This window comes from Thermobia domestica, chromosome 13 (genome assembly GCF_964235325.1).
Source record: "Thermobia domestica chromosome 13, izTheDome1.hap1.1, whole genome shotgun sequence".
Taxonomy (NCBI): domain Eukaryota; kingdom Metazoa; phylum Arthropoda; class Insecta; order Zygentoma; family Lepismatidae; genus Thermobia; species Thermobia domestica.
Genome location: NC_137466.1, coordinates 188,091,308 through 188,106,344, shown reverse-complemented (window position 1 = coordinate 188,106,344; position 15,037 = coordinate 188,091,308). Strand labels below are relative to the sequence as shown.

The following is a 15,037-nucleotide window of genomic DNA, read 5'->3' as shown; positions in this document are numbered from 1 at the left end:
CCGCGTGAAACGAGGAAATTGGGAGCATATTTTCTTGAGAAAGATTAGCACAGTACAAAGTAATGAATGATTTATGACTTAACGTATTAATACGAATGTTATTCAAATACTTACAAGAAATCTGAGATAGTGCGAAAGCACATAAGGAAAACATGTACCTTACAATAACAATAATATGTTAGAGGATATTCTTGATGTGTGATACTGGAATGTAAGAATTTCATAAGGAATGGTAAATTGTGTCATATTTAAACTATTTCGTGTACAGGTTACTCGTATAAGTTGCTGAGTATATAGCTTTGGGGGGAAAAAATATTAATCTATGAAAGTGACAATGTTTGTGACTTAATAACTCTTGAATCACTCGACCGACCTCGATTAAATTTTCAATATAAATGAGGTTCGGGCCTGGGATGGTTTTTGTCACTTCACTTTGATAGTGCAACTTAGGGGAGGGGGATTCATGTCCCCGGCATATTTAAAATACTTGATCTGGGATGGATGATGGAGGATATAGTAGCCTAATGTCTTAGATGCCTATATGCTAAATTTCAGAACCATAGCTGCTATATTAATATTCTTTTTTGTCGTTTCAGGAGTGAGAGGTGACACCTAGCTTGAAAAATGGAGAAAACCGAACAACGAGCTGTCATCAAGTACCTCCAGAAAAAGGGGTTAAGCCCAAAGGAGTCATGAGGACATAATTAGTGTGTTGGGTGATGGGGCTCCTTCCTACTAGGTGGTAAAGAACTGGTGCCGCGACTTCCGTTGCGGCAGGGAAAGCTGTCAACAGGCCCCTGGTGCTGGTCCTCCAACAACAGCATGCACCCCAGAAAACATTGACGCTGTGCATGATATGATTATAGCAGACAGACGAATCACGTTGCAACAGTTAGCAGACATCATGCACATCTTTGTAAGCTCAGTGGAAACCATTGTGCGTGAACACTTGGGATTCAGACAGGTGTCAGCGCGATGGGTACCCAAAATGTTATCTCGTGAACATCAGAAAGACAGAGTTCGATGTTCAAGAGCTGGTTTGGAGGTTATGGGGGCAGACCTGAAACAGTTCTGTGATAGATTTGTGACAGTGGATGAGACGTGGCTCCACCACTATGATCCCGAGTCCAAACGACAGAGCATGGAGTGGCGGCACAGCAGTTTGCCTCCCCCACGCAAGTTCAAAGTGCAAGCGTCAACACGCAAGGTTATGGCCACATTTTTTCTTTTTTTTTTTGGGATGCGAAGGGTGTGCATATTATTGACTATCTGGAGGTTGGACACACTATCACGGATGTCTATTATGCAGCCCTAATCTCTAAGTTGCGCGAAGCAATCAAGGAAAAACGGCGCGGGACGTTGCAGCGAACAGTGCTGTTCCACCAAGATAATGCTCCGGCCCATAAAAGCCATCTTACTGGTGCCGTAATCCATGCTGCTGGTTTTGATGTGTTGGAACATCCTCCCTACTCACCCAACCTAGATCCTAGTGGCTTTCATTTGTTCCCAAAGTTGAAGAGCACCTCAAGGGGAAAAAGTTTCACTCAAATGCAGCTGTTATTCAAGCTGTGAAGGAAGGACGGCTCAGCCAGAGACTTTCTTTGAAGCTGGCATAGTGGCTTTACAGCATAGGTGGAAGAAGTGCATTACTATGAAAGGAGACTTTTTGGAAAAATAAAACTGCTTATAGGTCAGGGACAATAATTATTGAACCACCCTCGTATTTATATGGGAAAAAATAAATTTAGGAATTTCCTTGGACGAACTTCCTAAAATGGTTCCATATACGACCAAATTAAGCAAGGAGAAAAATTAGATCGGTTGAATAATTTTAAATGGTGCCTCAAGCGACCTCAAGTTTTGAATTCGTTTAAAATATATAGTATATGAGGAAAATCTGCAATAAACCATTGTAATTTAGAAACGGCTTAAGGGAATGGGAAGATATCGTGGATGATGGAACTAGAGGAAAACACCAACCTAATCTTGTATACCATTATACCGGGGGCCGCAGTGGCTCAGTGGTAGAGCGTTCACCTCTGGTGCTTGGGTTTGATCCCAGCCCCCGCCAAGTGAACTTTGTGCTGGACAAACACCATGTGCGTGGGTTTTCTCGGGGTTCTCCCGTTTCCTCCCACTTTCTTCATTCCACCATTTCATTCATTATTCATCATCACCGTCTCCTTTAGCCTAACCGGCATAACCGTGGGACATAAAACTCAAATATTTCATTTCATTTCATTTCATTATCGTGGCGGCCATCTTGAAGTCAGGTCAAAATTTTCAAATAGGAAGAGGGTCATGTGACATATCGTTTTGAGGTAGCGTTTTCCCAGAAACATAAATCTGGCATTATTTTTACGCCACCAATAATCATGTAAGAGTTATTACGTGTGAAAAACGAAATGCTTCGATGTAATGTTATTTTATTGTAGTTATGGACCACAGATTTGTAAGAATTTTGGAAGTATTGTACATAAATTCGAAACAAACGGCTAGAGAAAGTTAAATCTTTGTTTCCCCATGAACTAGAAATTAGGTTTCCCATCAAGATGATTCATAGACCATTATGAGGAAAAAGAAAAATTATAACTTGGAAGAAATTGAAATATCTCTTATTTACGTAGTAGCTTTAACCCTTTCACTGTGGAAGGCGACGGAACAAAATTTCCCTAACCTGCGAATGTCGATTATAGTCGACGTGTTAAAATTTGTCTGTATCTTGGGTTTGTCGATTGTAGTCGCCAAAGGTTTTCTGTGTGATTTCTATTGTTTATCGAAAACAATAGAACACAAACAAAAATGAACGGTACAACTTTGGCGACTACTCTCGACAAAGCCAAGATACGGACACACAAATTTTAACACGTCGACTATAGTCGACATTCGCATGTTAAGGAAATTTGGTTCTGTCGACAAAAGTCGACTTCCTCTGTGAAAGGGTTAAGGTAAGTTTTCAATAAGTTTTCAATCTTATTTGCTACACAGTTCACTTTTGTCACATCTAGGAGAAGATTTTCTATGGGCTTTCACTATCTGCAAAAGAAACTGTTTATGTTCCTATTTTTCGTAAGAACATTGCTGTAATCTTCTATTAGTTTCACTCACCTTTCTGTTGCGTCGTTTGTTACGTAGATTATTTATCTAGTGTCTTTCCTTGAGGATAGTCATTGTCATTTGACCATGAAATCGAATCGTACTCAAGAAACCCTTTGAATATTTTAAATCTCTCGAGAAAAAATTGTTTGTTGTAACAAAATGATTGATTTCTCTTTTCACAATAATTTTTATAGTATCACTTCTTGCGTCAGGCCTTTTTGCTGCTTCACGGTTTCCCCTTACAGTTTTTAATTCTTTCAACCAATTTTTGTTTTTCCATTATGCTAACTTCATCTTCAAAAAAAAAAAAAAAAAAAAAATGCTACGATGCATCCGTCAAGTACCAGAGATGCCGAGAAAGTTTAGAAAGAGCCACTTCAGACAATTCAGTATCTATTTGTCTATAACTGTACAAACCTTTCAAAAATTGCAGGTCTTGTAATGGTGAATGAGATGCTTGATCACATTTAAATCAAGCTTGCACACTTAGTCGTATCAGAAAAATGCATACTCTCCGAAGACCCGTTTCTATTTGCTTCATTAAACGAAATTGTTGGTAAAAGAGAAGTATTTTTAAATAGTAAATAGCTTTTCCCATCCACCTTGCATGGTGAATTGCTCCAGGTAAACGAAAGAAAACTCCTCAAGGAGGTATGCCACCCAAGAATATGATGGTCAGTTCTAAAAATTCCCTGTAATCTTCTATGTAGTGTCCTGCTTCTACAAGTTTGATAGCAAAATTTAACACTTCATTTCTTATATCGGAAATATTGTTCCTTACATCATCATCATCAATTCCTGGAATAAAGTTGGTACAATCTATTTTAGACCACTCGTTCTGAAAACGCTTAAATCGGGGAACATCCAGTCCAGATGCAAACGAAAAAACATTTGTCAAATTCACATTTTAAAACCAATTCATAAATGTAGTGTCTTCAAGGAAGATATAGAAGATTGTTTTAGAGCTTCTGCTCTAGCAGAATGCAGACACCGTTGACATGACACATATTGCAGGGAGTAGTGTTACAAGAAACTGAGTGCACGAACTTTACCAAATTCTATTCTTTAAGCTAATGAACTGTAGTAGAAGTCATATTTTCTCTTGATAATGGCAAACTGAGAACACCAATTAGCCTCTCATGACCATCTCCTGTAATAATTACTGATAGACTGTTCATTCTTTCTGCCAGTCAAATTCGGCAATAGGTTTCCGTCCATTGCACAACTAACGCACTTGATGCACTCCGAAATTATTTTGGTGGTCCTGTGCAACTCCGCCACGGATTTTCTCTCAGCATCGGTGAATGGGAGACCTATTTATTACTAGTTCCCCTACATTACGGCCTAATGCTTCTGCCGTCGCTGTCAGAATATGTATTGTTGCTCTATCAGTGACCTTATATAGATCAAGAGCAGCAACCTGTCTTGGAGTAGGCGTAATAAAATTAGTTTTTCCCCTTTCACATCTCTTGCAGGGTTCGGATTAACACACGCATCCAAATTTACATTTTCTCTAATATACTCAACTGGGTTTTCCTCTTCATTTCTTGAAATGCTTACCTCCATGTCTTTTAATGTATAAAATTCTAACAAATAATTTTCAGAAGTGAATTTTTCTTTTGCGTTCCTCTTTCTTTTGAAACCGTGCATATCCCTTTAGTTCTTTTCCCGCCAAATTCATGTCTTTACTTTTAGTCGTGTATAAATTATTATCTGTAAAAAAGAAAAATCTTTTCACAGGTAATAACTCTTAGACGACTAAAGCTATCTTTAAAATAGTGCCAGATTTGTGTTTCTGGTGAAACGCTACCTCAAAAAGATATTTCACATGACCCTCTTCCCATTTGAAAATTTTGACCTGAATCCAAAATGGCGGACTTCAAGATGGCGCTATGACAATACTATACAATATTAGGTGTTTCTTCCTCTAGTTCCATTATCCAGGATATCTTCGCCTTCCCTTAAGTTGTTTCTAATTTACAAAAGTTTATTCCAGATTTTTTCCATATGCTATGAATTGTAACCGTCTTCAAAACTTTAGGTCTCTTGAGGCACCATTTAATATTATTCAATGGAACTAATTTTTCTCCTGACTTTGGTCCCATATGAAATCATTTTAGGGGGTTCGTCCAAAGTAATTCAGAAATCAAAAATTAAGGACTACCCTATATATATATATATATATATATATATATATATATATATATATATGTGTGTGTGTGTGTGTGTGTGTGTGTGTGTGTGATAAAAATTAGCCATATTAGTGCCGAATCCATAATTTTGGGGTCGTTCAAATGCCACTTCCAATGCCGTTTAAATCCAAATTCAGCCCCGCAACTTGGGGGAAGGGAAGGGGGAGATTTATAAGAATGATCGAATATGACCAATATCAGAGAGTGCTTATGGAATAGTAAAAAGTGACTGACTAACAGAACATATTACTAATTTTTCTTATTGTAACCTAGCGAAATTCTACAATATTGTTAGCATTTAAAAAAAAGCCCAAATATGAACTTGGGAACAGTAAGTTCGAAGCGGTAGATATAGGCGTGCAGAGTGACACAAATAAACGTTCGTCAGGCACATCGCAAGTGATGTTCAAAGTGTCCGCTGGACAGCAATGCAAGACAACACCGGATCATGGATTGGCGAACCCGTTCGAAGATACCTGGGTCATAGCGAACAGTTGCACAGGTGTTGTAGATACGTTGGTCCAAGTCGTTAACATCGTTGACAGGAGAGTGGCATACACCACACTTTTCATGTATCACACTTGCAGATAAAAATCCAGTGGATTCAGGTCCGGAAACCGGGCAGGTCAACGCACTGGATCACCACGCTCTTAGGAAACTGTTGTTCAACCACCGCCAGACATTCATAGTGAAGTATGCGGCAGTCCCATCATGTATGTACTACATGTTGCGACGAACCGCTAGGGGAACATTTTTCCAGTAATTCGGGAGGTCTATCCTGGAGAAAGGTCAATACTGTGCTCCATTCAGTCTTTAGGGTAGCATGTACGGGCTGCTGATAAGTCAATCATGGATAATACCATAGAATACAATACATTGAGTCCAAATTGGTGTTGATGAGCAACAATCGAATCGTGGGTACCAGCATCTGCCAAGTGTGTGTGTTATGCATTTTGACGATACCATCCCTTTCAAACGTGGCCTCGTCAGTGAACAGTATTGATGCCTGAAACAGCATGATGGTAGTGGTCTGTTGTATAAAACACTGGTGAAATGCTTGAAAATCAGCTTCTATCAGTCCTTGTACCCTTTGCAGGTGATGTGGATACAAGTCATTTTCATGTAAAGCACTCTACACAGTCACGCGACTAACCTGCATTTCACGCCTAAGTTTCCTTGTACTCGTACTGTACATGGCTCATTGTCCACAGCTTTTAACACACGTTTGTCCATAACAGATGTTCGTATATGATGGGGTCGTTCAGCATCCACGTGAACAAGTACTACGGTCTCTGTTTCACACACGCGCCGATAAATTGTTGCAAACATTATGATTGGCGTCTGTTAGGAAAAAATATCCGAGAAGAGTAGTGCTGCTTCTCGGTCATTGCCATCTACATAACCTTACATCAACAGCATGTAGACCTGTTTGTGGTTTGAATAACGCACCATATTTAGTCAACCAATACCATTTGTCCTGTTCAACCCCCGCAGCACAATGACCGCACTATATCGTCTTGAACACAAGTGCCACCTATGTGTATGAACCGAGCAACTACGTATTGAACACTAGCACCACTTCTAAACTTTATAGATCGCAATCTAAGCTTATTGGTTTTCGATATCTGCCGCTTCGAACTTACTGGTCCCACGCTTTCGGCCTTCGCTAACTCTGCCAATATGCTCAATACACTATATGTTCATATGGCCTTTTTTGCTTAGGTTGGTTCGGGTCTAGTGGTAAATCCGGCCCTGTAAACATCTGAAATTATATGAACTTGGGAGCTCGAACCTCACCTTGACGAATTTCTGCGTACGCCACTGATCTCTTTTAATGTAAAAGTCGAATATAATGGCTAATATATTTATGTAGCCATAAATTGGCTGTCTTTATGCTAAGAACACAGTACTTTATAAACACAATTCACAGTCACACATAAGATAAGAAACTTTATATCCTTTGATGTAATATACACTCACCAACAAATCTGGATACATAATTCTACATGATCCTTTTTTTTTTTTCTTTTTATGTCAATAAAGGTGAAACAAGTTTACCCATTTCAATTAAGTTTTCTTTGACATTGACAGAACGTACAGTACAGTACTAAAAATTATTCCAATTGCTCAGTTTATGTTGAAGTCACATTCGAAAAAATTGTGGTGTGTGTGTGTACCCATTTCTATTATAGTGACTGTAGATAAAAATTAGATTTATAGAATATAATAAAGGGAACATAATCTTCTGGAGGGGGGTTAATTTCCAAGGGGGATTTCCCCCAGGGATTTTTTTACTACTTATGAACTCTTTGTTGGTCTAGTGACTAAAGCGTACCCGTTTGGTGTACGTAGTCCCGGATACAATTCCCGTTGCGAGAGCATTAAAATGAAATAGTTACGATCGCTCGGATTCCACCTTCAAGTGCCGGTCCACGTCTTATATAAACTAGGTGCTGAAAAGCATGGGCGCCCAAAGGGAGCAGATGGGGCCCGGGCCCTCTGGTTCACGAAAATGTATCCATAATATAGCAAACCATGTATATTAAATACCAGACGTAATATAGCAACTATGGAGATGCCACCCTAGAAAATTTTCTTCGGGCGCCCCTGCTGAAAAGTATGCTTAACTTTAATAACCAAACAGTTTACTACTTATGAGAAACATGTAATAATTTGCTTATCACTACTTCTATTATTATTATTATTATTATTATTATTATTATTATTATTATTATTATTATTATTATTATTATTATTATTATTATTATTATTATATAAAATTTCCTCCTTTACCAGATTTGTTACGTGAATGAATTAGTCGATAATAGAAATATGTCATACCTGTGGAAAATTCTTGAGTGATTCATATCAGGTCACCAAAGGTCGTAATGCCTCTTCATCACAAGGGCATGTTAGTCATCTTATTCTACTTCGATATGAGAACAATGGATATTCAAAATAACCACTGCTTAAAGTAAGAAATGAGCACTCGAATTCTGCTTAGTAAAAGGAACGTAGCAAGTGAATTCTCAGTTCAATGTGTATGTTTGTGTGTGAGCCAAGAACAGCGATCAATGCGAGCGAGGCGCCGGGAACACGTGCGACGCCCATAGCAGCAACCAATCAGTTCGATTCTCTAATGAGGCGCAATCTTTCAATTCAAACTTATTTGGGAGATACATTTAATTTAATACGGTAGAAAATTTTAACATTCCTGAGACTCAGAACATTTGTATACTGAATAAAGATTTGTATTTTATTTGTTTTAAAGTTACATCCAATACAAACCTTCACTGTATGTACAGATTATGAATGAAGCTCTATCTTTTTAAAAGTGCATAGCCTATTATTTCTATTCCTTGTTTAGAACGACTATTTTCTATTCTACAAACTAATTAGCATATGGTGAATATATATTTATGTCTATATATATATATATATATATATATATATATATATATATATATATATATATATATATATATATATGATGTGAAAGCAATCATATTTCTTTATTTAAGTCACCAGACAGAAAACAATGTTGCATAAAATAAACACTGTTGCACCAGAAACGTTACTATTCGAAAATTACATTTTGCAGGTGTAGCGTAGGCAGGAATTTTGTTTGGGAGGGGCCTTAGTTTTGCTTTCTATACTATACTATATATATATATATATATATATATATATATATATATATATATATATATATATATATGTTGCGCCGGATATTTCTTCGTTCTTTCTCGATTGCTGGTTTTGCACATTTTCTTTGCCAAAATTAACACCACTACTATCTTTTTTCAAGTTCTAGCCATTTTTCTAAAACGTTTTTCGAGTCTTTCTGTGAATTAATATCTTGTTTATATTTTTCTTCATTGTTTTTTTCGTTTCTTTGTTTGCACATTTTCCTCACTGAAATTAACACAATTGCATTTTTCCAGCTCTAATTACTTTTGTAAAACGTTTTCCGATATTTTGCAACTCGAAATGAGCTCTTATTTCGACATCATAAACACTTCTAACTCAGTCCAAATCTTCTGAACTGCTCTAACTGATTGCTGATTCTAACTCTATGCACGTTACAAGTCTTTACTACTGTTTTCCACCCTCTTCTGTTAACAATTTTTCGTCAAATATTTTTCATCTGAATCAAACTGAAATAACAAAGGAAAATCTTGATTTTTCCCCTGCTTTCTTATTTCCTTGTAGGTTAAGGAAACTAGCTACTGAGCATTTATCGAGATCAATTGATCGCTGCTTTGTTTGGTGCGAATTGGGGCTAGAAGTGAGTGATATTAAACCAAGGTTTCCTATTGTAGTTAATCCTATTGGGAACTACGCTGAATGAATCAAAATAGACGATGACAGGTCATGTGTTTTATTATTTTTATGGAGGTCATTCACTTCTTGGGCTTAAGTATGTTCATTTCTTCTTACCCCTTAAACTAAGGTAAATATTATTTTTCTTTTCGGAACTTCCTTTTATGAATACAAAGGAACTGCTTCTTTTCAATTTTGCATGGCTCAGTCCGCAAATTTTGGCTTTGGGTCAAGACACGAGAAAACTGTGGTCATTGCTATTTCAAACAGTAAAACAATAACTTCAAGGTCGCCATACGCATATAGACCCTTCTTACTCTTTTCTTTCTTCCCTTTGAACAGCAGAGATTCTTGGACAACTTGATTGCCAAACCCCCGGAAACGCAAACCATGGTAGAAATAATAACATAGAAATAATAATAATAATATCTTATTTCTACCATGACGCAAACATTTTAAAAGAATAAAGACGATGCTGGCGAGCACAATTTATCTAGGAACTGTTTAGTGTCACATTTTGTTTTGAAATGAAGTACATGAAAGGAAAATGGTTATTTGTTCCGAGAAAAAATGACAAGCACCAAGGTACCAAAGTTCATTGTTGGAACCAGTTGGGGGAACCGGGCCTCTTATTCCCTCCCCTTCCCTAAGCTACTGGGTCACTCATTCATTAGTCTGTGCAGCATATCTAACGGATTCTAGGAAATAATGGCAAAGGAAAGATGGCAATAAGAAAATATTTCAACGGGAAAAAAAGGCAAATGTAAAAAATGGCAAAATGGAAAATTCCAATAACTCCAATAAACTATCCATCAACTTACATTAATTTCTATAAATATTGGAGAGTAATTCCAATTCCAATTGAGAATGCAGGGCACAGAAATGCATGGATTTGATCAATAGTGGAGCTTTTGTACGTTTTAACAGAAGATTATGTCCTTATTTTCTAATCCAGCATAGAAAATAACAAGATTTACGCACCTATTTTAATTATTCGCACAATGCAATTTACAAAAGTAACTGAAATTTGGTATAGAAATTCAGTACATAAATCACAATTATTTTTCAACGAAAGCCAACTAACTGAAAGGTTATTCTAGGTCATATACACCTCTCAACAGTCTGAGAATACGAAGTTAATCAGGAAGTGGAGAGAAGCAAGATTCATTAAAATAGAAGGCGAGAAGGTTATGAACTGGAACTCAGGACTGAAAATTGATGAACAGTGAAATAATAAGTTATTGAGGAACCTTATGGTTTAGTAAGTTAATCGTACAGGTTAATTTTGTAACTTTATTATTTGATTATTTATTCAGTATCGTATTCATTCAGTATTATTTATTCAGTAAGTTAATTTGACATGGTAATTTCGTACATTGAATTAGGTCTAGTTATGGGAACTTTTCAATTGCTCCGAAACTTTTTACACAGTTGTATGTAATCAGGATTCCACTTAGAGAGTGCTCTATATCTGCTGTGTATGCATTGATGACTGACAAAAGCCAGAAGAACTACGAGGAACTAATGTAGCTGCTATTATAATCTGAATATCTTGGATTCAGGCAGTATCACTGTTAGTTTTATTATTTAATTAGTATCGTATATTATAACTAATTACATTAAGTTAACAATTGTAACTTTATTTTTTTTTCAGTTGTTTTGCTTTTTGGAAAACTGAACAAACATTTTTCTTATGTATATAGATTGTAGAAAGGTTACGTGTACATCCCACCATCAGTTACATAACACTTTTATGTATTTTTCTTTGATTTTCAGACAATTCAAAGTAAGTGTTCGGAACTAACTATCCATTCTGCGCCGGAGACAGTTGTGTGTGACTTCAAAATGGCAGTTCATAACGCAGTACGTGTTATTTTTGGAAACTATATTCAAATTCAAGGTTGGATTCCAGGTCCACAACTAGCCACAGAGGTTTGGGAAGACCATGAATAAGTTAGGGGGGCATGAGTAAGTTATGGGGGCTAAGTCATTAAACATTCTCTTACAAATATCTAAATTGTGTTTTTTGTATTAATGATGCCATTTTTTATTGAAGTCTGGGGTGTTCGAAATTTTAGGGAGGCAGCCCCCCCCCTAGTTCCCCCTCTAGTTGCGGGCCTGTTGGATTCTTTCATTTGCGGCAAAATATTCAGAGAAAGATACAGGAATATTGACTGACAACTTTATATATAAAGGTAACCAAGAAAGTGCTGTCGCTTTATCACCCACCATCTTCGATCATCGATATATCACCTACGATGAATCTGGAAGATAAAAAATAGTCCCCATCAGCATCAACAACCTTCTTCCAACGTTCTGGAACGCCATGAATTCCATTGCGGTAGAACTTGGTGGACCGTGAAGAGAATAAAGTATCCAGTGTATTTTGCAGCTCTATTAGAGATTTGAACTGGCGTTCTCTAAGGTGATCGTCCAAGGAATGAAACAGATGATAATCGGACGGTGCAATGTATGGCGGTTGCATTAATATTGCCCATCCAAGGCGTAGAACCGTGTCCCGGGTCATCCTAGCCACGTGAGGTTTAGCTTTGTCCTGTAACAGGAGGACCCCTTTCCGATTCAGAAGTGCTGGCTCCAGAGTTTTAAGTTTTTCTTGAATAAGGCTCGACTGCTGACAATACTCAATTGCATTGATGCTCTGACCAGCTGGTAGAAGTTCCCGATGCATGATGCCGCGAACAGTCCGCCAAACACACAGGAGGACCTTCTTCTGGTGCTTTGCTGGTTTCGGTTGTTTTGGTACCGATTCATGGTATGCTAACCAATGTTCATGGTGCCATGGAGCTTCGTGCAGAACCCACTTCTCATCACATGTCAACACTCTGTCCAGAAATGACTTCTTCCTCAGACGAGATAGCAAACAAACACAGGTGTCTGATCGCTTTCCCTTCTGGCCATCGCATTGCCTTCTGGTCAAATCGTGTGGGATTCATCGACCCAACTTATAATGCTTCCAAAGTTGATGGAGGTGTGAATAGTTTCTCCACTCACACTGAATTGTAGTTCCAGTTCCTCACATGTCTGGCCAGTGTTCACCTCAATTGCTACCTGAAGATCTTCATTTTGTTTGTGTGTTGGTCTTGCGGCACGTGGTGCGTCTTCTAGTGTTTCGTCACCGTCCTTAAACTTATTAAACCACCGCTGCACTGTCCGTGTACTCACGACACACCTCACCAGGGAAGGGCCTGGCCTATCTTCTGCCCGCTGCAGTGGTGTTTGATCCCAGTTTGAACTCGTACAGCATACACGCCCGTATGATGCTCTGTAGGTGTCCCATGTTCACTCTGACCTTACGCAAGTTCACGGTGTAATTGAACTGCCACAACCAGGTAGCATGTTGGATATACCCACACCAACAACTGACCTTCGCCTGATATCCATTCGCATTCAACTCACGGTGTCAGGGTCAATTGAACAAAGACATCCACAAAAAGCGACATAACTTTCTTGGATTACCTTTATAAAACTGATGAGGAATTTCGTCTTTTCTGTTGTAAAATCCCGACGTTGGCGTTTTTAACTGTTGAAGATGTTAAACAAGGATTTTTGCATCTAAAAGAGACAGCACCGCAAAATGCCGCGGATCTAATAAACTACTTTGAAAGTACATTCTTTTCAGACAGCTTTAAGAGAAGTGGCAACGATGCTATTTTAAAATTGAAGCTTCTTCCTTTATGGTATCCTTTAAGCTCATGGAGCAGTCACGAAGCAACTCTTGCCAACAACCCGAGAAAGAACAACGTTTGTGAGAGGTGGAACAGTAAGTTCAAGAACCTAGTAGGGCATCACCACCCTACAATACGGAAATTATTGAAAAACTTCAACAAGAAAATGCATCAGTTTCCACAATTTTGAAACAGGCTGAGAGAGGATAGTATATCAGAAAACCAGCGCGACGTGTGTTTGTTAATATCCAGAATAGACTTCGTTATCTTTGTGTGGACTATACAGGTCGAGAGGAAATCGATCGCTTTCTGCGTGTAGCTGCACACAATCGTACAGAAACTTACGACTAGAATATTACGTAAAGTATGTGTGATAGTATTATGTATGAGTGTGTAAACATGTGTGTATATAGTATACCATAGAATTGTATGTAGTATAGAGTGAGGTATATTTTATTAACTGTGACAAATAATTTGGCAATATGCATAAATATATTTATTAAAGAATAAAGAAGAAGGAATCTAAAATACTTGAATATTTATTTGACGTACTGTGTATATTCTTTCAGCATGTTTCTCAAATTATTGAGTACGAATGACATGGTTACGTGATTCATGACATGCTCTCTTCCGAGTGTTTCAATAGTCAAAGTCTATTTTCAATTTTTGGTATGTATAAATACATTTTTGTAAAGATGAAGTAGTCTAAAATACTTAAATAATTGTTTGGCGTGTTATGTATATCTATTCGAATCCATAGTTATCGGTCCTCCAAATGAGATTCGTCTGTTGCATGTTTAGTAAACCAGACTCCTTTTCTTCCTTGCCATTTTTTCCGTTTACCTATCAGGTTTCAATTTTCCCTGAATGCGACGTTTCAGTTCTGGAATTGACATAGACCAAGTAAACTCTATCTTAAAGAGAAATAAATGTGATAATTTTCTTTTATGGTGCAACACTTTTCTGTTTAGTGACTTAAATATAGAAATAAATAAATGTTTTCATGTCTAGTTTGAATTCAAACTTGTTACACCTAAATAAATAAATTTCATCATTTCCTGGAATGATGTTTTCAAAATGGTACAATTCACTGTACCTTGCATAGGCTCCATACAGTATTGGCCAGAGTGGATGACTCATCACAAATAACTGTCATGCTTATGAATACACAAGAATATTCTCATTTAAATACAGATGTGTTTGATATAAATTATATATTTAAGTTTAAAAACATATAAAGGATACATTTCAGTCATATGCTTGCGAGCGAGTTCAATATTTGGTGTGCAAACCATTGTTTTACTTAATACAGCTTGGATACAAGGCATGGACAGACATAATTTTTTGGCAGTATTCTTGTTTAATTTATAGCTTTTAATTGAAAAGCTGAACTGGGGTTACATTCAGGCACTTGTCGTTTTAAAATTACTCAACAGTTCTCGATGGGATTCAGATAAGGAGAATTTCAGGTCAAGATCCAAGAATTTGAAACCCGCTGGTTACAAGCCATTCCTTAACAGCTTTTGTCTGGTGACATGGAGCTCCATCATGTTAAAAGTGAGTGCACTGGTTGATCTCCATTAAACACTGGTAACTTCTCTTTAAGCATATCTAGATAGGCAGTTCCATTCATTGAAATCCCTTCAGGCATGAACCACAATCCACATCTTCCTTTAGCGGAAATGGCACCCCAGACCATGATTTCTGCAGCATTCTTTATGGTGAGAATGATGTAGC

The 15,037-nt window shown here is 37.5% G+C and overlaps 1 protein-coding gene across 1 annotated transcript in view; it reads right to left on the bottom strand.

Annotated features, from left to right (window-relative positions):
• The window catches only part of LOC145668862 (uncharacterized), a 37,340-nt gene extending 28,979 nt beyond the window's left edge, over positions 1–8,361 (bottom strand). The window contains exon 1 of the mRNA XM_081737087.1: positions 8,133–8,361. The gene's annotated coding sequence lies outside the window, so the exon portion shown is untranslated. The remainder of the gene's footprint in view (positions 1–8,132) is intronic.
• Positions 8,362–15,037: the final 6,676 nt, after the last annotated feature.